The 23,084-nt window shown below is 36.9% G+C and overlaps 1 protein-coding gene and 1 pseudogene across 3 annotated transcripts in view; both read left to right on the top strand.

Moving 5' to 3' along the window:
• The window catches only part of Agbl4 (ATP/GTP binding protein like 4), a 1,113,017-nt gene that overhangs the window by 162,948 nt on the left and 926,985 nt on the right, over positions 1–23,084 (top strand). The gene's annotated exons all lie outside the window — the stretch shown is intronic.
• LOC114638486 lies at positions 2,730–3,164 on the top strand (annotated as a pseudogene).

Genomic DNA, 23,084 nt, shown 5'->3' with positions numbered 1-23,084 from the left:
TCTACATAGCCGTGGCTATCTAGAATTCAATATATAGAATGGACTGGTCTCAGACTCTGAGATCTGCCTGTTTCTACCTCCTGAGTGCTGGGATTAAAGGTGTGCACCACCAGGTCCAGCATTATTTGTCTTTTAATTAGCATACAAAAATTATAGTCTTTCTTTGTGGCATTTGATATGTATTTTATTTTTGTTTATTCTCTTCCATCCTCTTCTCCATCCCTCATTTCCACTCTTGTTTCCGTCCTCCTACAGTGGCCCCCTTTTTTACTTCTTTTCCTCTCTTTAGCCTTTCATGGTCACCCTTTTAGTTTTATGACCCTTACCCATGTAATATGCACATATAAAAAGTGAAAACTTAAATTTACATATGAAGGGAAACATGTGCTATTTGCCAGAGTACTGATTAAAGAAGGAATTATGGGGCACCGAACACAAATAAGGCACTACAAATATAATGGCAAGATAGAGGTCCCACTTCAGAACACTTACAGTTTGATAGGAAACAGAAGAATAAAAACAAACAAGCAGTATATTGATTTCACTTCATTTTGAGTTTTACAAGGTGAGTGGACCTTGTCACTAAATGATAGTCATAATTATGATGCAAAGAAGGTAAGGTATGCTATTCATATCTTCAGGTGCAGTTAGTTTCAAGTGATTCTTAATTAGCAAGGTATATTATTGAGAAGTTTATTAAATAAATGACAAATCATTTTATATTAATGAAAAAATGTAGATAGCTAGAGAGATAATTTTCTGTATTCTGTAGGTATAAAGGTATTAGGTACATTTTTTGACAAATAGGGAGCATGGACCCTATCAGTGAGGTGGAACGATGCATGTGGAATATTATAGTGCAATGTAAAAATAACAAGTGTATACTAGAAATACAGCAAAATTATTAATAAAGTTCAGTATATTTAGTTGGAGTGGGAGGGTTCAGAGGGGCTCATGGTTGACTTGGAACTTACAGCTTTCCTTAATAAGGAAAAATATCATAATATCAAAATATCAAATAAATATCATAAGCCTCTTATGATAGCCTAATATTCAAACCATAATAAGGTAAGAGGTAAAATGAAACAAAAACAAAACATATAATGTACTAATTTGTGCAAAGGAAATATGGTTTTGTATTTTCATTAAAATTGTAGAGTTAGCCTTAGAAAAGTCATATTTCATCATCCATTGGCTTCAAAATCCGCACTGTGATACAGTGTATGATATAATAACATCTGCGTATTTATAAGGAAAATTAAGATGAGCTTTACAATGAGGAATTCTTTGCTGGAAATTTCACTCTGTGTGTGGTTTTTAACTGATAAACCATTGGAAAAAAACTTCCAAATTTAGATTAGAAACTTATTGTGACATAAACTTCTAAATATTTCTGTTGCAATATAAATAAAACACAGATGTAGAAAGTGAAAAAGATCGTTATGCAAATGGGACTGTGGGTACTGGAAACACAACAATTTAGGCTGGAGGAATCTTAAGCTATGGGCTTTGGCTGTTTTACTGCCAAAGGAATGAGAGATTGATATTTAAATTTTATGCAAAGTTTCATGGGTAGTGTAAGCCTTGCTTTGGCAGAACAAAGCAATAAAATCATGAGAAAGGTACTGAAACTTTTACAGGCTTTGATTTGCTAAATATATGGAAAAGACTATGGGTCTGACTAGACACACTGTCAGTGCTCTTAGGTGCGCTTGTGATCTAGAACAGCCCAAAGTAATCTTGGTACAGAATGCTGTGAAATGATGGACCAAACTGAAATGCATCCTCATAATTACCTACCTTAAACTGAGACATCAATACCAAACAGAAACTTTGTTCTTGTTTGTATCTTCTTCTTTCAGCCTTTAACATCGCACTAACTACCGACTTAATCACACAAACTGTAAATAATTTTGGGTTCATCTTTGCTGATCAATTAATTGCTGTTTCTTGCTTTCTCCCATCTGGAAAGTCATTCTGTGTTTCTCACTTTTATCTCTGCATTGTCCTGCTCCCCTTGGGTCCTGGAACCCTGACTAAGGATAGTGAGAGAATGAAGAAAGACAGACATACAGACACATATACAGCAAAGACGGGCTGTGTGGGATTCTGCTAATGCAGCAGTGATGTGGACCCTCAGGGTAGTTTTAGGTACATTGACAGGGGGAGGTTTCTGTAGATAAGCAGTCTCAGGCTGTCAACATCCAAGAGGAGGAAGCTCCACTCCTAGTCTTTGCATATGCTGGTCAATCAGCACTCAGCCTCCAGAGGAAAGCCTTGCCCTTTTCCCATGGGTCTGAGGCTTTGGAGTCCTGGATGTGGCTGTGCACATGGAATCAGTGCCCACTCACCCAGGCAGGGTTTCTCTGCTTCCTATACTTCTCACAGATCCTTTTTTTTTTTTTTTTTATGTGAGTAAAGTTCTTCCTTTCTGGGCAGTTTTCCCTGACTTCCATGCTGTGTCTTTGATGATGCTAACTCAGCATGCTTGCCACCTGCTGTTGTAATTAGTGGCTTATTGTCACTCCCTGAATTTAGAGCTTCCTTATCTTAGAAACTAAGACCTGACTGACTTCTTATTGAAGCTTCTATAGAATTAAGTTTACTGGAAGGATTGAATGAACTAGTTCTGGCATATTATATGCACATATGGCCATTTATCATCATCATCATCATCATCATCATTATTTTAGTTTCTTGAAAATGTTAAAAATAGCTTTTTCGCCAAGATGGCGCCGAAAGCGAAAAAGGAAGCTCCTGTCCCTCCCAAAGCCGAAGCCAAAGCAAAGGCCTTGAAAGCTAAGAAGGCAGTGCTGAAAGGCGTCCACAGCCACAAAAAGAAGAAGATCCAAACCTCACCCACCTTCCGGCGGCCCAAGACACTGCGGCTCTGGAGGCAGCCAAAATATCCTCGGAAAAGTGCACCAAGGAGAAACAAGCTTGACCACTATGCTATCATCAAATTCCCACTGACCACTGAGTCAGCCATGAAGAAAATAGAGGACAACAACACACTTGTGTTCATTGTGGATGTCAAGGCCAACAAGCACCGGATCAAACAGGCCGTGAAGAAACTCTATGACATTGATGTGGCCAAAGTCAATACCTTGATAAGGCCTGATGGGGAGAAGAAGGCGTATGTCCTATGTCTGCTTGGCTCCTGATTATGATGCTCTGGATGTTGCCAACAAGATTGGGGTCATCTAGACTGAGTCCAGATGACTCGTTCTAAATAGACACTTTTTTTTCACCATAAAAAAAGAAAATTTTAAAAATATGTTAAATGATAAAACAAATGTGTTCACCATTTAACTTTTCAGTGATTTCATGAGACTCATTCTTTTCAGACATCAAGACCTAATTTTGAGGAGGAGAACCAGTTGTTCTTTCCAATCTGATATAATTTTTCAGTTTTCTTTTTTGTTAACTTTTCTCTCATACATTATACCTCTTCTGCAGTTTCCCCTTCCACCACTCCTCCCAGCCACTGGCCCCCATCACTCCTCCTCTGTGTCCTTCAGAAAAGAGCAGGCCTCCCAGGCATATCAGCCAAACACTGCATAATAAGTTAGAATAAGTCTAGGCATAAACTCTTAGATCAAGTCTGGACAAGGCAATCCAATAGGAGGAAAGGTCCCCAAAACAGGCAAAAAGTCAGAGACTCCCACCATTCCCACTGTTGGGAGTCCTACAAGAACACTGAGATACACAAACATAACTTATATACAGAGGACCTAGCTCAGATTGGTAGCCAGTAAGTCCCAGAAATCCTTTTGTCAGAATAGAAATGTAACCATCCCCTTAATGCTCAATATGCAAGATATCTTCCCATGGTTTCTATTGTTAAAGCAAAAATGCTAGATCCACAACTCAATGGAGACATATTTTCACTCCTTCTTTCTTCACTATGTACAATTAAAATCATAGAAAATGTGTGCAAAACAAAGTTAAGATTCTTAAAGAAGCTGGTGTGCTGTCACATGTCTTTAATCTCAGCACTCAGGAGACTAGATCTTGCGAGTGGAGTGATGTCAATCTGTTTTATTTGGTAAATTGTAGGCCAGCCAGATATATATGTAGTAAGACTATCTAAAAATGACTCTTAAAGGTAAAAATGGTAGATCATATAGGAACCTTAGGACTTGAGGAGTGATTTGCTACTAACATGTTATCAGTAGACAGCTTGGAGCTGGAACTGTCAGCCCTATCCAGCAGTAATGGTGTCCTTTCCTTCATAGGCTATTAATGAAAACCAGGCAGATTATCTGAGTATTGAAGTAGTACTCTCTGCTCCCTACCGGACAATGTCAGAAGAGAATTGTCAAGACATAAAATTTATATAACAGAAGAATTTCACAAAGTAATAAAAAAGAATCCTGATTTAATTTTAAAAGCACCTGTCTTAGCACAGATAGGGAAAATCTTATCTTTGGTAAGCATGTTCACATGTGTTTACATTCCTTTAGAGGTGCAAGGTTGATACTGGTTATCTTCCTTTACTGCTCTCTCTACCTTATTATTTAAGGCAGGGTCTTTCACTGGACCTACTAATGTGGCTTGACTAGTTTGTTCATCAAGCTATAGGGATTTCCCTGTTTCTGCCTTTCCAGTACTGGTATTGCAGGTGTGTGTGGTGCCTTATGTGGTTGCAAAGGATTCAAATCCAGGTCTTCATGCTTATATCACTTAGACTTATACATCAATTGTGCCATCTCACCAGCCCCAGAAATATCTAATCTTGAAAGATTAAAAATCACTAATAGATGCCAACATTGAAATGGCACACATTAGAATTATTTGACATGAATTTAGAAACAGTTTGATAAAATATTCTAATAAGTTATTATAGACATGCTAAACATAAAAAGGGCTCATTAAAGAAAGATTAAATGAAGAAGAACCATATGAGAATACAATAGCGCGTATATCAGAGAAGGTTATTAATAAACCCATTAGATCTGTGGCCCCTATCACCTAAATACTTCCTACTAAGTTCATTTTACCACACTGGTATATTGACAAGCCTCAGCATGAATTTTGATAAGCATAACCTATACTCAAGTATTCTAAACAAAGAAAAGCATGGTATTGTAAGGAGGTAGAAAAATAAAAAGACACAGCAGCAAGAATCAGAATGCAGTATATAATCATTCAATATGCAAGTCCTTCCCCTCTCTGCCTGGAATCCATAATCACTGCTGTGTGCTACTACACTTAGGTATCATTCAGTTTTTGGTGATTACCTTAACTTCTTGGCATAGATACTTTTGCTGTTATTATTAGAAGAAAAAATTTCAGTATTACACAGTGGGAAGAGTATACAGCTAGGCAAGCTTCATGTAGAATTTCAACTTTATCACAACAGTTTTATTTTAACTGTTATAAAATGTGACTGCATACAGGATTTACCCAGAGATGTCATGAATAAGACCGTGCATATAAATACCTATATCTATTTTTGACACATATCCTGTTTTTCACATTCAGCAGTTCTTGAAATTATGTTTTCAAATTCATCCAAAAATAAATATTTGCATTCTAATGAAAAGAATTTAAAGTAATAATTTATGATAAACACAAGGCAGTGCTACAGAACACACCTCAGTGTGCACTAGAATTTTCTGAGGGATGAGAGCAAACTATAATGTTTCAAGTGCAGAAAGGATAAGATAATTTTGAACATTTAACATCTTAATATTATTGTTAGTATAAATCACCCAAAATCTTAATATATCTTCCTTAAGTAGAAGTCTTATTGATGCCATATGCCATACATTTATATAAAAATCAGGGTTATGTTTATATAATATTTAAGACCATACGTGCCCTTAAAAAATTACTTTGTCTAACAGACCTAGATTATTTACTAAAGAGCAAAGAAAATAAATTGGGTCATAAATTGAGAACTTCTTGTTGACTTCTGAATGAAAATAGCATTATCTTAATGAAAAAAAAAATGAGTCCAGATGAATTAGTAGATACGTTAGCTGACAATGGATTAAGTTTCAGAAATATTAACATACAGATATCTCTTTGGCAAATCATCTATGCAATCTTGGGAAAACAATTCCATCTCCAGGATTGGTTTCATTTCCTATAAAAAGGAATAATAATCCTTAGCACGCTCTTCCTAAGGACTCTTATCCACATAAATGGGAGAGAACAGAGACAGAAACATTTTCCTGTACTGCCCAGTGCTGTCGTTGTGCAGGAGTAATATTTCTAGCAATATGCACACCTAACTTGCAGGAAAGAAAGAGCAAAAGAAAGGAAGGAAGGAAAAAAGAAAGGAAGGAAGGAAGGAAGAAAGAAAGGAAGGAAGAAAGAAAGGAAGGAAGGAATGAAGGAAGAAAAAGAAAGAAAGAAAGTGGGCCGCCAGGCAGGCAGGCAAGAACTATAACAAAGCTTGGATGTTTGTAGCCAGCTCTGCTGCTGTGGTAGGAATTTGTATGTATGGATATTAGTTTCTTTTCTTTCCTCATTAAACAAAAAGCTTAGTTTCATAAATCTATGAAATTAGGTCGGTCTTTTTTAAAAAAATTATTTATGTTCCTCATCCCACTCCTCCTCTCCCTTGCCTCCAAGAGGGTGCTACCCCCCACCAGGCCTCCCACTTCCATGGGGCCTCAAGTCTCTCCAGGATTAGGCACATCCTCTCCCACTGAGGCCAGACCAGGCAGTCCTCTTCTATATATGTGCCTGGGCCTCTGACCAGCCTGTGTATACTGCCTGGTTGGTGATTCCCTGTCTGTGTTGGGGAGCTCCCTGGGGTCTCGATTAGTTGAGATTATTGGTATTCCTATGGGGTCACCCTCCCCTTCAGCTTCTTCAATCCTTCCACTATTTCAACCATAAGGATCCCCAACTTCAGTCCAATGATTGGGTATAAGTATCTGCTTCTGTCTTAGTCAGCTGCTGGTAGGGCCTCTCAGAGGACAGCCATGCTAGGCGCCTTTCTATAGGCAGATCACAGCATCAGTAATAGTGTCAGGGCGTGGTGCCCCCTCTCATGAAACGTATCCCAAGTTGAGCTGGTCATTGGACTGCCTTTCCTTCGGTTTCATCTCCATTTTTGCCCCTACAATCATTTTAGATAGAAACAAGTCTGAGTCAGAAATTTTGACTGTGGATTAGTAACTGTATCCCTCCACTTGAGGCCCTGCCTGCCAATTGTAGGTAGACTCTTAGAGTTGAATTCCCTCTCCCTAGTGTTGGTTGTTTTGGCTACTGTCACCCCCATTGACTCCTGAGAGTCTCTCAACTTTCAGGTACTTTTCAGAGAGTCATTCCACCTCCCACCCCTCGAGGATACATATTTTTATTTATTCTTCTTGTCCTCTGGGCTTCTCTCCTGCCCCACCCATACCTGATCCTGTTCCTCCTTTCCCCCTCCCTCTTCCCTCTCCCACCCAGGTACCTCCTTCCCTCTGCCTCCCATGATTATTTTTCCCCTTTCTAAGTGTGATTGAAGCATCCTCACTTGGGCCTTTCTGCTTGTCAAACTTCTTATGGTCTGTGGATTGTTCCCTAGGTATTCTGTACTTTTCAGCTAATAGCCACTTATCAGTGAGCACATACCATGCATGTCCTTTTGGGTGTGGGTTACCTCACTCAGGATGATATTTTCTAGTTTTATCCATTTGCCTAGAAAATTCATGATGTCCTTGTTTTTAATAGCTGAATAGTATTCCATAACTAAGTCAGTCTTCTAAACTAGGAGAACTCAGTAGAAAAGTGGATACCCAGTGGAGGATGGTGTTTCAAACCTCCCATTCTTCCTCCCTGTGAAGGGTATAGTCCAAAGTTAAGGCTCGTTGTTTAACTACTTAAAGGCCCACCCTCGGATAATACAAGTAAAATGTTGTTTCTCAGCCTTTTGTTTGAGGGTGAGGCGAGGACTAACAGTGTAGATTTAACGTTATAATCTGAAATCTTTGATATTTAATTTTAAAGTGTTTTTAATGATTATGCCAAGAAGCTCATGTAAGAGGACAACAGTGTGGACTTTTTTCTTCTTCAGATATCCTGTCTAGATTCCAAGCAGCATCTTCCTATGAGTGGCTGAGATGACACTATTTTGTTCCTTGAACGGAAAACAGAATAATAATCACTATATTCAATGAGCCATAGAGACCTCCACCGTCTCTATCGGAGACCTGGAGCTGAAGATCTCTGAGACATTTAAAAGCACTTTAGTTGACAAGAATTTGTAATTCCATTTTCACCAATGTGTATTACTAGCAAAGCTAATACAGGTGCCCTAATTTCTTATCTTGATATAGCCATCACTCAAATGTCAAAAACTCATTATAAATGTCATAAACAAAATCATTTTGAGTGAGGAAGATCATGATATTAACTTCATGTGCAGTACTGTTTTGAGACTTGACATTGTTTAATTCCTGTTTGACATATTTTCATTGTATGACGTGATTACTCAAATCTTTGGTGACACCACACTATCTATTAAAGATACTATTTAATTGTAAATTTGTAAGTGTTTAGGTTAAGCCCTTATGAAGTAATTTTCTATTTTGTAAATCTGAAAAACCATCACGCTTAGGATCATTAAAAACATTTTATTTTTCTCTTTTACGTTTCCCTATAGGCTAACCTTTTTGTAGAACAGAAATGGCAATTATAGATTGGGCACTTAGGAAAGTTGAACTGGGGATCTGATTTTGTATTTAATTCTTTGTGTGGAAGAAGTATTCAGGAAGGATCCATGCTGGGCCCTTGAAAGCTGAGGCTTTTAAATATAGGATAAGATCAGTAAATGTGGGGTGACTGGATGTTTTTAACTTTCAAAGTCCCAGTTTACCCACTTACAAGGAAAAGAGTTGGATAAAAATATGTTTTTGGACTTTACAAGCCTGGGGATGCTATACAATTTAAAATAGAATTGTAAAGAGAAAATATACTTCCCATTTTATGGGTACTTATACATCAACAGACTTGCTTATGGTCTATTAGAATTTTATCAATATTGAGTAAAATTAGTTTTTGGTTATACCACTCAGGATTTCTTCTTCATAGGTTTGTTTCTCACTCTGAAGTACTTTCCTATCCTTTTCTAAGGGATCATTTAGGCAACCATTAATCACAAATCAGGAGATACCATGAGACCTTGTTCATAAAAAGCACATTCACACACACACAAACACACAGACAGAGACACACATAGACACACTCACACATACATACACACACACACATAATTTTACAGATGCCAGCACACAATATTCTGAATGTGTACACACACACACACACCCACACCCACATATATAAAATTTTACATATATATATGTGTGTGTGTTCCTCCCACTGAACTAAGAGCTGTATTTTTGAGTGGGGAAGCTGCATTATTCATTGCTTTCTGCAGTAGCCAACAGGGTGTTATGACAAACTAGGTACTTTACAAATATTTACTAAAAATGTTGAAGTTTGTTGATTTCTGTAATTTACATTATATTTGTTAATTGTTAGGTTGTCTTTCTGAGTCTGGCTTATTTTCCTTAACATGACGATTTACAATTCCATCCACTTTTCCTGACTCTAAAAGTGGAAATGCTTTCTACTTCAGACTCAATTATGTATATCTCAAAGTATCTTTAAGACTCCTTGTCCATAATGGGCTGCTCCCTGGCATCTCCAACCCAAGGACAGAGAAGGAAGAAAATAGTCAAATAGCCCAATAAACTATTACCAACAGATATTATGGATATTTATCCCATGATAAAAATGACTGTGTTGGGAATAGCCTGTCAGATTTTCAAACCAGAGGAAGTACATGGAGAGTAAGCTCAATCCAGAAGTCCAGCTGATTGCCTCAATTTCTCCAGATGATTCCTGATGGGTGTTTGCATACTTAATATGATGATGTCACCTTCTTCTGCTGTCATCTCTGCAGCATGCTATGAACTCCTGATATTTTGATGTATCTGTTCGCCTATATATCTACCAACCTACCTATCTATTGCTTGATATTTATTCTTTTATTTTGTTTGCTTATACTTAGTAAACTCACTCAAAACAGAAATAAGCTGACTTATTCAAAACAGAAAGCATGACTATCATGGAAAATATTTTGCAACATATAAATAATTTCAGAAAAAACACATTAAAATTTAAAATATACTTTAATTAAAATATGATTACATGATTACTCTCTTTTCTTTCCTCCCCCCAACCTCTCCAATGTCCCTCCCTCAAAACCCTCCTATGCTATCCCACTCCATCTCAAATTGGTATTTTTCTCATTATATATATGCACAAATATAGTACAACTAATGGAGACCATTTTAAAAACACAACTGGACATAATTTAGAAATCACATTTGAAGATACAAGTTCCTCATGAAGTAGCAGTTCAACTGTGACACTCCTACTCTTGAGTAATGTGGGGAAAATGATACCTTAAAATCCAGAAGTGAGGTTGGAAACAACAACCCTGCAGATGTGAAACTAAACATATGAGCTGGAAGGAATTCTCTTGTGTCTTTGAAAATCCTACAGATTCTATGTTTATATTTTACTTTTTTTCTACTCTTATCTTTTCCCTAAAATTTATTTGATTTTGATTTGTTCTTATTTTCTAGATTCTTTGACATAGAAGTCTTAGTTATTGATTTTAAATGTCTTTTTAATGAAGCTGTAAATTACAACCCAAGAACTAAGTTAGCCACATTATTTTTAACTTTTAGCCTGGTCTCTTGTGTGTCACCTCTTGTGCTGACATTGCCAGTGGTCAGCTAGTGATTCGTTTGCCAGTGCCTTCAGTTGTCCCCAGTTTTTGGAATGGACAGCTTTTAGGATAGATTTTTAAACAATATCTGTATATATATGGGGACTATAATTCCTCTTCATCTCAGTTACTAATTTGTAAATTTGACATAGTTAAGATATGCCTCATTGGTGAGATAAAATGTTAACTTTCTTTTTTTTTTTTTAACCAAGATAGAGTTTGGCACACTGTGGACAGTCAGCCACAGTTACCAGTCTCTGCAGCTTAGGTTTTTTTTTTTTATTTTGTTTTTGTTTTTCATCTTGACACAAGTTAGAGTCATCTGAGAAGAGGGAGCCTTAATCAAAGGATTGCCTCCATCAGATTGTCTGTTGGCACATTTTTGGGACATTTTCTTCACTAGTGATTGATGTGGAAAGGCACATCCTACTGTGTGTGGTCCTATTTCTGGGCAGGTGTTTCTGGGTGTAATAAGAAAGCAGGCTAACATACCACACGGAGCAAGCCAGTAAACATCTTTCTCCATGCCTTCTGCTACAATTCTTGTTTTAGATCCTGCCCTGATTTCTGTCAGTGATAGATAAGTAAGTCCAATAAACCATTTTCTCTCCTAGTTGCTTGTGGTCATGGTGTTTATCATAGCAAACTGAAAGAAAAGAAGCACCATATTCTTTTCCAGTTTCTATTGTTTCAGTTTCTAATGCACATGGTTCAGTGAAGTGACTCGTAGAGTTCATACAACATAGGTATTCTAGCAGTCAGGAAAATAAGACAAAGGGCCATTTCTTTTTAAGGAATGCTAATGCAGAAATGCAGCGATACAGAATGCAGTTTGAGATTGTGGGCAACAGCAATAGTAATATTCGAACCTGAAGGCTGACATTTGAACTTTTCATCATATGCATAAGCTGTGTTCCAACACACATTCAGTCTCTTTCCAGCCTCTAATCAGCACCCAGGAAAAAACATAATCTCAAAATAACACAGGAGATTCCCACTAAGTTTCAATTATACTGTAACTCCTACATGCTTCTGATTATACCAGGCTCACCTCGCTCAGTTCTACACTACATTTACTCAGATAAGTCTTTAGTTATTATTCAAGAATTTCATGCTGTAAACTTCATTTTCTATGTATTGTCCCTTTATATGCATATCTTCATAGTACACAATATTACAAAGACCATTATATACCTGTCTTTTCTATTGGACAATAGAAAAGTATCTTTTTACTTGTAGATAGAGTGATTTTTAATATTCAATACTGTGTCTTTGTTGCCTTAATCACAAAATTTCACCACAAATAGAAAGGAGCTCAGCTTGCTTGTATTAACACAACATAGTCCTGGTTTTTGACATAATGATTTCTGAAAGCCTAAGTCTATTTTTCATTAATTTGAACAAACAACTCTAGCAGAAGAGATGATGTCTCCCATGTCTACTCTTAGGAGAGGAAGGGGAACAGTAGCTTGGTTTCTAACATGGCAAGTTTGAGCTTGGTTCCTGAATTCCCACAGTGTGGATACAGATGACTGTAGTCAACATGGAGGTAAGGTGGCAGTGGAGGCATCTTATTCTCACAGCAGAGCCCTGCCACTGCCCTGTCTCATTATGGTGTGCTTTGGACAGCTGCTGATGAGACTCCAGTCACTTTCTCTTTGCAGGATGCATCAGTCAGCTGCTTGTAGATTTCTGACACACTATTACAGAATGCCTCCTGTTAGCAGGTAGAGACAAGAGAAATGGATGTGAACCCATTAGTACCAGAATTGCATGTCACAAAGCTATAACAGAGCTCAATTTATTTCTGTAATAATAAGCAACCAGGGAATGACTTGACAATTATATCTATTTCTGATGCTTGTGTGTTTTTCTGAGATGAACATTTCAGTATGAAATCAACTTGTTTGGACATCTTTTAGGAAATAACAGCATGTGCAAATTAAGAATATTTCATAGGAGAGCAAACTCAACCATTTCTTAAGTGCGAATAAGTGTTTTATAGGTTTCTTTGGTGATAAAAGAACACAGAGTAACATTATGTTGCTGAAATATGGAAATGCTAGAGTAAGATTAAAAGGATGTAAGTTCTAGCCTAGTTTCTTTGGTATATACTTTAGGAGCTTGAGCAATGATGACTGACTCACTTGGGACTTTAGTTTGTTCAGGTGTATGAACTAATGATAATAACACTAGAATTACTCAATCTCTAAAATGCATCAAACATAAATTATGTTAGCGTACTTTTATAGAGCATTAGTCACTAATATTTTATTATTTCATACTTTTTCATTATTTATTATTTATTTTTATCCACATTACACTCTAATCACAACCCCTCCCTCTAATCACAGCCCCTCCCTCTTTCCTTCCAGTCCTGCCATTACAAATCTGCCCCCCATTACTCCCTCTCCTCCTCATAGAAGGAGAACCCCCTGTGGGTACCACCCAACCCTGGGATATCTAGTCGTAGTAGGACTAAGTGTCTCCTCTCCCACTGAGGCCCAATCAGGCAGTCCAGATAGAGGAAGGGGATCCAATGGCAGGCATTAGAGTCAAAGACATCTCACATTCTAATTGTTAGAGGACTCACATGAAGAACAAGTTGCACATTTGCTACAAATGCATGTTTGTGTGTGAGGCTAGGTCCAGCCCTTGCATGATCTTTGATTAGTGATGCAGTCTCTGTGAGCCTCCATGGCTCCAGGTTAGTTGACACTGTAGGTTTTTTAATGATGTCCTTTACCCCTCTAGCTCATTCAGTTCTATTCTCTACTCTTCCAAAGACTTCCTGAGCTCTGCTTGATGTTTGGCCGAGGATCTCTGCATCTGTTTCCATTAGCTGCTGGATGATGCTTCTCAGGAGACAGTTGTGCTAGGTTCCTGTCTACAAGCATGGCAAAGTATCATGAATAGTGTCAGGGGTTGTCTCTCTCCCATGGGATGGGTCTCAAGTTGGGCCAGTCACTGGTTAGCAGTTCCCTCAGTCTCTGCTCCATCTCTATCCCTGCACATTTGGTAGGCAGGATAAATTTTGGGTTGAAGTTTTTGTGGGTGGGTTGATGACTCCTCCTTCTACTGGAAGTCCTGCTTGGCTGTATAGGAGGTGGTCACTTCAGTCTCTATATCCCCTGCTGGTATGAATTTCAGCTAGGGTCACCCCATAGACTTTCTGTAGCTTCTCCCATCCCAGGTCTTCAGCTAGTCCTATAGATACCCCCAACCTATTTCCACTCATAATCCTAGCCCTCTCCTCCCCTGCTTGATTACTATCCTTACAACCTTTCTTGCTTCCTCTCCTACGAAGTTCCTGTTCTTCATGCTACAATCCATAGACCCAAAGAAACTGGGTAATAAGAAGGGCTCAAGAGAAGATATGTTGATCTCACTCAGAAGGGGAAACAAAATGATCATCAGAGGTGGATGAAGACAGGAATCCCATACTTAAGGAAACTGATATTCAGAAATGATGAATAACTTACTCAAGGCCACTTAAGAGTATATGGCATAGGCAACTTCCAAGTCCACATCCTTTTTCTTCTTTGCTTTTTAAAGTCTCTTTGATTGCTATTCTAGTTTACAGATTAATAGCACTGACATAAGAGATTTGAATGAGATTTTATGCATACAACTTTAACAGTATTTAAAAGATGATTTATATTTACCTTTATGTATATATGTGTATGTGTGTGTATACATATGTGTATGGACATATGCCAGTGAAGACCTGGAAGGGGTGCTAGATCCCTTGTAGCTAGAATGAAAATGATCATGAACATTTTGGTGTGGGTCCTGGGATCTGTACTTCAAGTCTCTGATAGAGCAGTCAACTTTCTTTATTGATAAACCATATCTCCAGCTCTGACATCATTATGCTTATTGCTAGTTCAAGCTAGTTTCACAGAATTCACATGTACTATTTTCTATTAGCTTCCAAGATATTTAAAAATATATTCCTTTTTTTTTTTACTGGAACCAGTTTCTGCTCTGAATAAAAAAGTATGTTTCAAAATACTGTTATTTCCTTTTACTATTTATGTATATCTTTACGTTATTCCTATTAGTGTTTCCTTGCAGTCTTTTTAGAAAAAAACATAGAAAAGAGAGTGTTTGCAACTATAATATTTATGTTACTGATATGTATCAGTTTATTGTTTATCATGTGTAATACATAATACTAAGAACTTCATAATATATTATATACATTCATAAGCTCTATGAGTTAAGTAGTATTATTTCCATTAAAGAGATGAGGAACCATAAATAAAGGCCCATTAATTTTCCTAGCTACATTAAATCTGTAGAAATATATTTCAAGTCCAAAAAGTCTGTTTCCAAAGTTTACACAAGGGAGAAAAGGTAACTATTGAAATGCATTAGGGTTTTGTGTAGTTGATTCCTGAGAGAGTCTTCAACAAGAGGTTACATTTTTGGCAAATTTCTTGAAATGGACAAGGTACTTCAAATGATAGGCCAAGTAATTTCTAAAAACAGCAACAAAGACAACAACAGCAACAACAACAACAACAAATCTGTGACTTTCATTGAAAATCAGCTCACCAAAACATTTAGCTTGATAGGGAAGATCTGCTTTTGTAAGATTTTACATTCAGTGCTATCTTAGTTTTCCTTTGCTTCGAGAAACACTATGACTAAAAGAAACTAGAGGAAGAGAGGGTTTATTTCATTTTACAGCTCTTAGATCACAACCCATCACTGAGGCACGTCAGGGCATGACTGAGGCAAGTCAGGACAGGCAAGTCAAGGCAGGTACCTGGAAGTAGGAACTGAAACAGGAGCCATGGTGAAGTGCTGCTTACTGACTTGGTCAGCCTGCCTTCTTATAGCACCCAGGACCAGACTTATAGCATCTAAGGGATTACCACAATGAGCTGAGCCCTCTCCAATCAATCACCAATCAAAAATGAAGCATATGCTTGCCCACAGGGCAGCCTGGTGGGGGCATTGTCTCAAGCGAGGTTTCTTTATAAGATCTCAACTTGTGTCAAGTTGACAATTAACTAGCCAGCACACACAGCTATTGCTCCTCATTAGTTTTGAAGCCCCATTGCTTAATTAAAGTGTCCCAATATAATAAATCATATTTGCTTCATATTATATTCGTATAAAGTTTGTTAATACATATCAGTGAGTAATAATACTAACTAAAAACTGCATTTAAAATAATCTATAGTAAGCTGTCAGAAATGTAGGACCATGTGCCAAAGATATCAATCTCACAAAGAACTTTCAAAGAGAAGTGTTATTTTGTGCTGCCAGGATTTTGTTATTAACATATTCCCTTGCTTTGATAAAGCACTGGCATCCAGTGAATTGTTAATGTGTTATTAGTAGCAATAAGGGATCATCTATACTCTTAAAGTGTAACTTCTGCAGTTAGAAAATAGTTAACAAATAAAAAGCATTTCATGAAAATATGTTCTAGTCTTATCTTACTAAATTGAAAATGCTTCGCATGTATTGGCCTTTGCAGAGCATGTCCCTCTACTGTGATGACTAAAGTGGAGAACAGAGGAAATACATTTTTCTAATACTATTGCTTCTTTTTTATCCCCAAGTATTTATTTTCACATTTGTGGGCATGTATATGCCACAGTGTACATGTAGAGGCCAGAGAACAAATTTTTAAGAGTTGGTTCTCTCCTTCATCTTCATCATCTTCATCTTCATCTGGGGTTTGTGTTCATGTGTCTGACTCCCATCCCAAGTGCTGCCCACTCAGTACTCTCAGTAGTCCCAGTATTAGCTGTATCTTACTCCTTTGTTTTCTGATTTTCACTTCTAAAGTCAGAAAATTAAAACTCCTACTGTTTATTCCTTTATAGATTACCTGTTGTGATTTCCTTCTTGGATGTTCAGCTTTCCCTTTCAGTACTGTAGTTTAAAAACATCCCTAAAACTTATTTTAAGGCAGGTCTCACCCATTAGTTCTATAAGAAACAATTCATAGAGCTGGAGATACAGATTAGTGCTAGAACTTTTGTGTACCATGTGTGTGGTTTTCGGTTTGATCCTAGCACTACAAAAACACTATCACTGGTGTTTTCTTCTGTTATGGTCTCTGCTCTCAGCATCATATTTTCTCTCATTACTTCAAATCATTCTTATGTTTTTTTTATTAAGATAGGATACTTTAATATTTCAACTACATTTCATTGATTATATAAGCAATGTTGCCTCTCCATCTACTTCTTGCTCTCCTTCCTTTTTCTTTTTCTCTTATCCTCTTTCGCTCACTTTGTTTAAAGAGTATTTCACATTATTACTTACACCTTAAAGAGTTCTATATAAACTCTTTTGATACTAAACCACCTTCCATTTTGCTGCTATAATTCATTCTGTCATCATTTTATATGAAGTTACTTTATCTTACGATATTTTGTTTACATGATCTTGTATTCTAATTAAGGTACAACCAATTGTTCTCACAAACAAACTTTAATATTTTAGTGATAGGATACAGTGGTGGTGTTTCTCATTTACAAGTGAATCATGTGAAACTTCTGGCTGCCTGTAGGTTGTCTCTCTGTGCTGATTTAGAAACCAAATCCTTTGTCATGCAGGGCCTTGGCCCATTCTTCACTCACATAATGGAAGGGAAATAGAAAGCAGGGAACTCTGATCGAATTTTTGAAAATTTTAGCCTAAAGAGACATACATAATGTCTATTCAGATTCCATTGCTAACAATGTGATACAATGTTACACTGTGAAGCAGAAGTACCTGGAAAATGTATCTGGGAAGCAAAATTTGGATTCTATGAAAAGGAAACCTATTTTGTAGAGAGCTCACTCTCTGCCCTCTCTCATCCTTTTCATTTGTATATGTGCATGTGCAGGTTTGTGTCTGTGTATTTGAGAAAAGGACGTATTTTCATGTGTTTGCATGCAGACTGTCTTCAGCTTATGATTTCCTTGCCTCAGGCTGCTGAGCGTGTTTCACAACACACAGTTCATACCATTCTTATATCCACTGACAGCCTACAAACATGGGGTTGTCTCCTCTATTCCACTGACAGCCTACAAACATGGGGTTGTCTCCTCTATCCCATTGACAGCCTACAAACATGGGGTTGTCTCCTCTATCCCACTGACAGCCTACAAACATGGAGTTGTCTCCATGCTCTAGTAAATAACTTTCACAGTCATAATCCCTCATGAGTTTTCTAGTCACTTCTCCTGTAATTACTACTTTCTCCCATAAGCTTCAATTTGATAATTTTCTTTTATATGGAACAAAGAAAGATTTATACACATCCATTATCACTAGTAGGCATTATATGTAAAATGCCTTGATCCTGCTCATTGTCCACTTACATTTGGTACCTTCTATATAAATTTGCACTTAATTTTCTACAACTTTGTTGTCAATTTGAGATATTATTTATTTATTATTTATTGTAGTTTTTCCAAGTCTTTCTATTGTAGTCTTTCCAAGTCCAAATGTGATATAGTGGAGTTCCTAAGTTTTATCCTTTATTTCTAAGATGTATGACTATTTTACTTTCATTTCTGTGGGAGTTTTAAAATCAGCTTGTCTGTTTTTGTTTGTTGGGTTTTGTCACTACAGTCTGTTAATACTGAATCTATGTGTCAATTTAGACAGTAGTAACATTTAGTTAATATGGAGTATTCCTTATGGCGAATAGATTTTATTTCTTTATTTTTGTTGAATTTCTCTAACAGATCATTTATAATTTTCAGTGTAGGAATTCTTTCACATCTTCGTCAGACTTCTCCTGTTATAGCTGATGCTTTCTGGCAGACAGCTTTCTTGTGTTTTATTATTCAAATTCATTAATTCACTTCTACAAATAATCCTATATCATAAAGTCTTTCTGAAGCCACGTACCAGTACTAGAAGCATAGAAATTTGCATAACCAACCATGTCATTTGAAAAGAAGGCAATTTGATTTTCTAATTTTATTGCTTACTATTTATTCATTTATTTATGTATTCACTTTACATCCCAGTATCAGCTCCCCCTTTCTTCCCAGTACCTCACATAGAACCTTCACTCCTTCCTCCTTTCTCATCCTCTTACATGCTACACCCGTCCTCCCTGCCTCCCTGGCACATCAAGTCACTGCAGTACTAGGTGCATTCTCTCTTACTGTAGCCAGAAAAGGTGGCATTAGAGGAACAGATCTGCAGGCAGGCAGACAGGCAGGCAGGCAGGAAGGCAGGCAGGCAGGTAGGGAACCAGGCAACAGATTCATGGACAGTCCTGCTTCAGTTGTTCGGGGACCCACATGAAGACCAAGCTGCATATCTGTTACAAATGTTCAGGGACCTAGGTCTAGCCTGGGCTTTCTCTTTCATTAATAAGACAACCTTTGAGGGCCCCTAAGGATCCAGGTTAGTTGACTCAGTTGGTCTTCCTGTAGAGGCCCTGTTTCCTTTGAGTCCTTCAATCCTTCCCTCAACTCTTCCATGAAACTCCCTGAGCTCCATCTAAATGTTTGCCCATGGGTTTCTGCAGTAGTTTCCATTAAGTGCTGGGTGGAGCCTTTCAGAGGACAGTTATGCTAGGCTCCTGTCTGCAAGCATAAAAGAATATCAATAGTGTCAAGGATTGGCTCTTGCCCATGGGCTAGGTCTCAAGCTGGGGCAGTCATTGGTTGGCCATTCCCACAGTCTCTGTTCCATCTTTGTTCCTGCACATCTAGTAGGTATGAGACATTTTGAGTTGAAGGTTTGTGGTGGATTGCTGTCCTTATTCCTCCACTGGAAATCCTTCTTGGCACTTTGGCTGTCTATCAGGTGATTCCCAGAGAACCTCTTGTCTCTGCCCCCTTGGTAATAGGATTAGTAAGTGTAGGTCTATTGCATGTACTCATACTTACATCCAAGAGCTTTACTAGGTGATCTTTCTCCCTAGCCTGGGATATTTTATATAATTTTATTTTTGTTTGCCATAAAATTTGCTGTGCATTGTTATAAGTTGTACTTAAAAATAAACACTTAAATCTAAGAGGGAAATAATTATTTCGTTATGTATATAATTATGTATAATTATTGTATATATAAAAGAATATACGTATCCTTTCAGTGTTTTTCATCTTTCCGATTACATTTACATTTTTATGTTACAGTTTTCTTTCTTTCCAAAGAAATTCTTTATTTTTGTAGTCCAAAACTGTTGGTGTTGAATTATTTCTCTACACATATGTCTGATAAAGGCTTTTGGAAAGCATTTGGAAAGATGTTTTTGCTAGGCAGAAAATTTTATGTTGAGCATTTTTTCTTCAAAATTTAAAAAAAATTGTATTCTGCATAGCTTTATCTTGAACTTTAAGAAATAGCTTACTTGTATCTTTTATGTGTTATCTTTGTCTTCTGATACTTTAATGTACTTTATTGATTCTTGTCTGTAAACAAATTGATTATAATTTGGTATTGTTCATGTTTTTTGTGGTTGTCCCTGAATGAATATTTTAGGCTTATTTAGTCATCTTTATAATAGTCATATAATTTTTATATAGAGAAAATTACACACGCACACCATTTTCCCACATTTTCTGTGTGGACTCTACGTGTTAGTCCATCTGAAATTAACTCCCAGTTTGTGGATGCTCTGCTCCCTTCTCACATCTCTCTCTGCTTAAAGTGAATGACCTTTTTTGATTTGAAAGAACAGATCTTTCCAGTAGCAAGGTATAATCTGCATTTAGTCATATCCAGTGTTTTGCCATCTTAGACATATGTTTATCTCTAGCAATTAATCTCCACATTGCTTCTTAGCATACCCAATAATATCTGTCAATATCTTTTTGTACTAATTTGATCATCTGGATGATTTTAGTTTTGATCACCTAATTTTTTTCTTATTACTGTGCTCTACTTACTCATATACCTGGCAGTTTTCATTAGATTTCACACATTGTAAATTTTGTCTTGTTGTGTCCTGAACATTTTTATGTTTAGATAATACTTTTTGAGTTTTGGGGGCATATACTTACAGTATGTAGAAAAATATTATATAACCAGTTCAGATCTGGCTTACAAACTTTGATAAATGTTGCTAACTGTTCACTTTGTCAAGGCAGTGTTTTCTGAGTCAATTAAACGCTTCAAATTTTAAGGTTTTCTTTTCTTGCTGAGGAAAGAACATGCTTCTGGATTTTCGGAAATGTTGTGCTGTTTTGAATGGTTTTGTAACCTTTGGGAAGTAGATCCTAGTTGGAAGTATATTCCAGGAGGGCTTTGAGATTTGAAGCTCATGTGGGCTATTCTCTGGTACTTGATCAACTAGTATGGTGATTCATACTGCATCATCATAGCCAGGAGGTACTTTCTTCTTGCCTACCTCCCAGTCCCATGGTCAACTTAGATTGTGGTCTAATATAACCTGCTCTTTTCTTAAGTTGTTCTTGTCAGGCATTTAGTCATGGTGATGTGAATTGATGCTAATACATTAGAGCACTATAATGTCCTTTCTATAATTTTTAGTCTTTCCTTCTGAAGACCATGTTCACATAAGTGCAGGCTGGTGCATGCTTGAAGGAAACCATCTCTAGGGAGTCAGAGCTTTCTCTTTTGTCTATCTCTTTCCTGTGTAGGACTCTGTCTTATGAGCTAGTGCATAGTCTCCTTCACTTTGCTTTGTTCTGAAGCTTTGCTACTTCAGGAAGGAGGCAGGTCAATCCCAGGGGTCCAAACAGCTGTTCCTATCTTATAGGATCGTTGTCTTTGCTATCCAGTTTTCAAAACCTTTAAAATTGTTTTACAAATTGAATCCAGCCCCACTTTTTAAAACCTTACTTTCCATACTCTTAAATTCTGACATGTTTGTCCAAGAAAAAGTCATATTCCATTACTACCATACTTAATATTGCTAAGAACCACAGTATAAGGTAAACTTTATTTTATTTTTCTATTTAAAATATTTGACTTATTTCTCATGGTTTTGTTGCAGTGGTGGTGATTTTATTTCTGTTTTTGTTAGAAACAGTGTCTCACATTATAACCAACAATGGCTTTGAACTTGATCTGATCCTCCTGTGTCAGCTCCCAAGTGGTGGGATGTTAGGTATGTGCCATTTTGGGTTACTTCCTGGTAATTATTAGTAAGTCCATAAACATAACATGTGATACTTGAAATATGGAAGTTCAGAGTTTGGCTGACTTCAGTATACCATCATGAAAGTCCTAGAGAAGTTACCTCTCAAAGCTGCAGTGGTACTATTTATTGTTCAGGGAACACTGAATTGTCAAATTAATGATTGTAAATACACTGATACGTAGCATGTAATAAAAGAAGTAAGTGTAGGTTCAGCAGAAATAATGAAATTGTTTGCAACAACAGAGACTAATGTCATTGCAAATTTACATGTCATGTGGTTATTAAGGAAGTGGGTAAATAATAAGAAACACATTTTAAATTAGAAAAAAGATTCTTTTATTTTTTTTTCTTTTCTGATAATGGAGAACAAAAATGTAGTTTAACCTCCACTCATCTGAACATACAACTTTTGTTAAAAATAAATTCTTCTAACAAAAAATAAGCAAGAAGAAAAAATTTGGGCCAGCCTCATATATCATTGAAAGTGAATCCATGTGAAAGAAATCAAATAAAAACCTCTACCAGAGAAACAAACAAACAAACACCGAAACAAAAAAGGACTATTAGACATTCAAGTTTCATTACTGGTGAGAATGGTATGAGAAAGTAATACCTCAGACTCATGAAGTAAAGTTTTGCTGTCTAACTTTGGCATCCCTGTATTCACAGACAAGATTATTTTATGATGAGTCATATAAACCCCTGAATTATTAATATGGATTCATTGTGGTCTAAGGCAGCTATAGTAGTCTGTACACAAGTAATTTTCTAAAAGTAATGTTTGAATATATTAACTCTTAAGAGACACTTTTAAATTTATCTTAAGTTTACTTCCCCCATGTCTTTTTCTTCCCTTCAACCCCTCATCTCTTCAAGCCCTCTCATGTCTCCTCCACTTTTAAGTTTTTAGCTTCCTTTTATTTGATAGTTTTTTTATATACATAAATATGTGTACATAAATGCAAAGATACAGAAATACAACCTGTTGAGTATGTTTTGGGGGGGATATTTGGTTTCAGGATTGTCCAGTATGTACTGGGCAGCCAATAGCCAGGTTCTGGTAGGGGATAATTCCATCCTCTTTCAGTGGTCATTGGACTTACAGTACTGTCTGCCCCCGTGAGTCCTCTAAAAAGCATACATAAATGGAAAGCAGTGTTGTTACTATGCAGTGCATCATGGACTGGGTTATACACAATTCTGTGCCAGATTATGCATAATTCTTTTAAAATGGAAGGAATTTGAAAACTTTGG

Source organism: Grammomys surdaster, unplaced genomic scaffold, assembly GCF_004785775.1.
Source record: "Grammomys surdaster isolate TR1022 unplaced genomic scaffold, NIH_TR_1.0 100, whole genome shotgun sequence".
NCBI classification, from domain to species: domain Eukaryota; kingdom Metazoa; phylum Chordata; class Mammalia; order Rodentia; family Muridae; genus Grammomys; species Grammomys surdaster.
The sequence above is the reverse complement of the archived record's forward strand: the minus strand, read 5'-3'. Positions and strand labels throughout refer to the sequence as shown.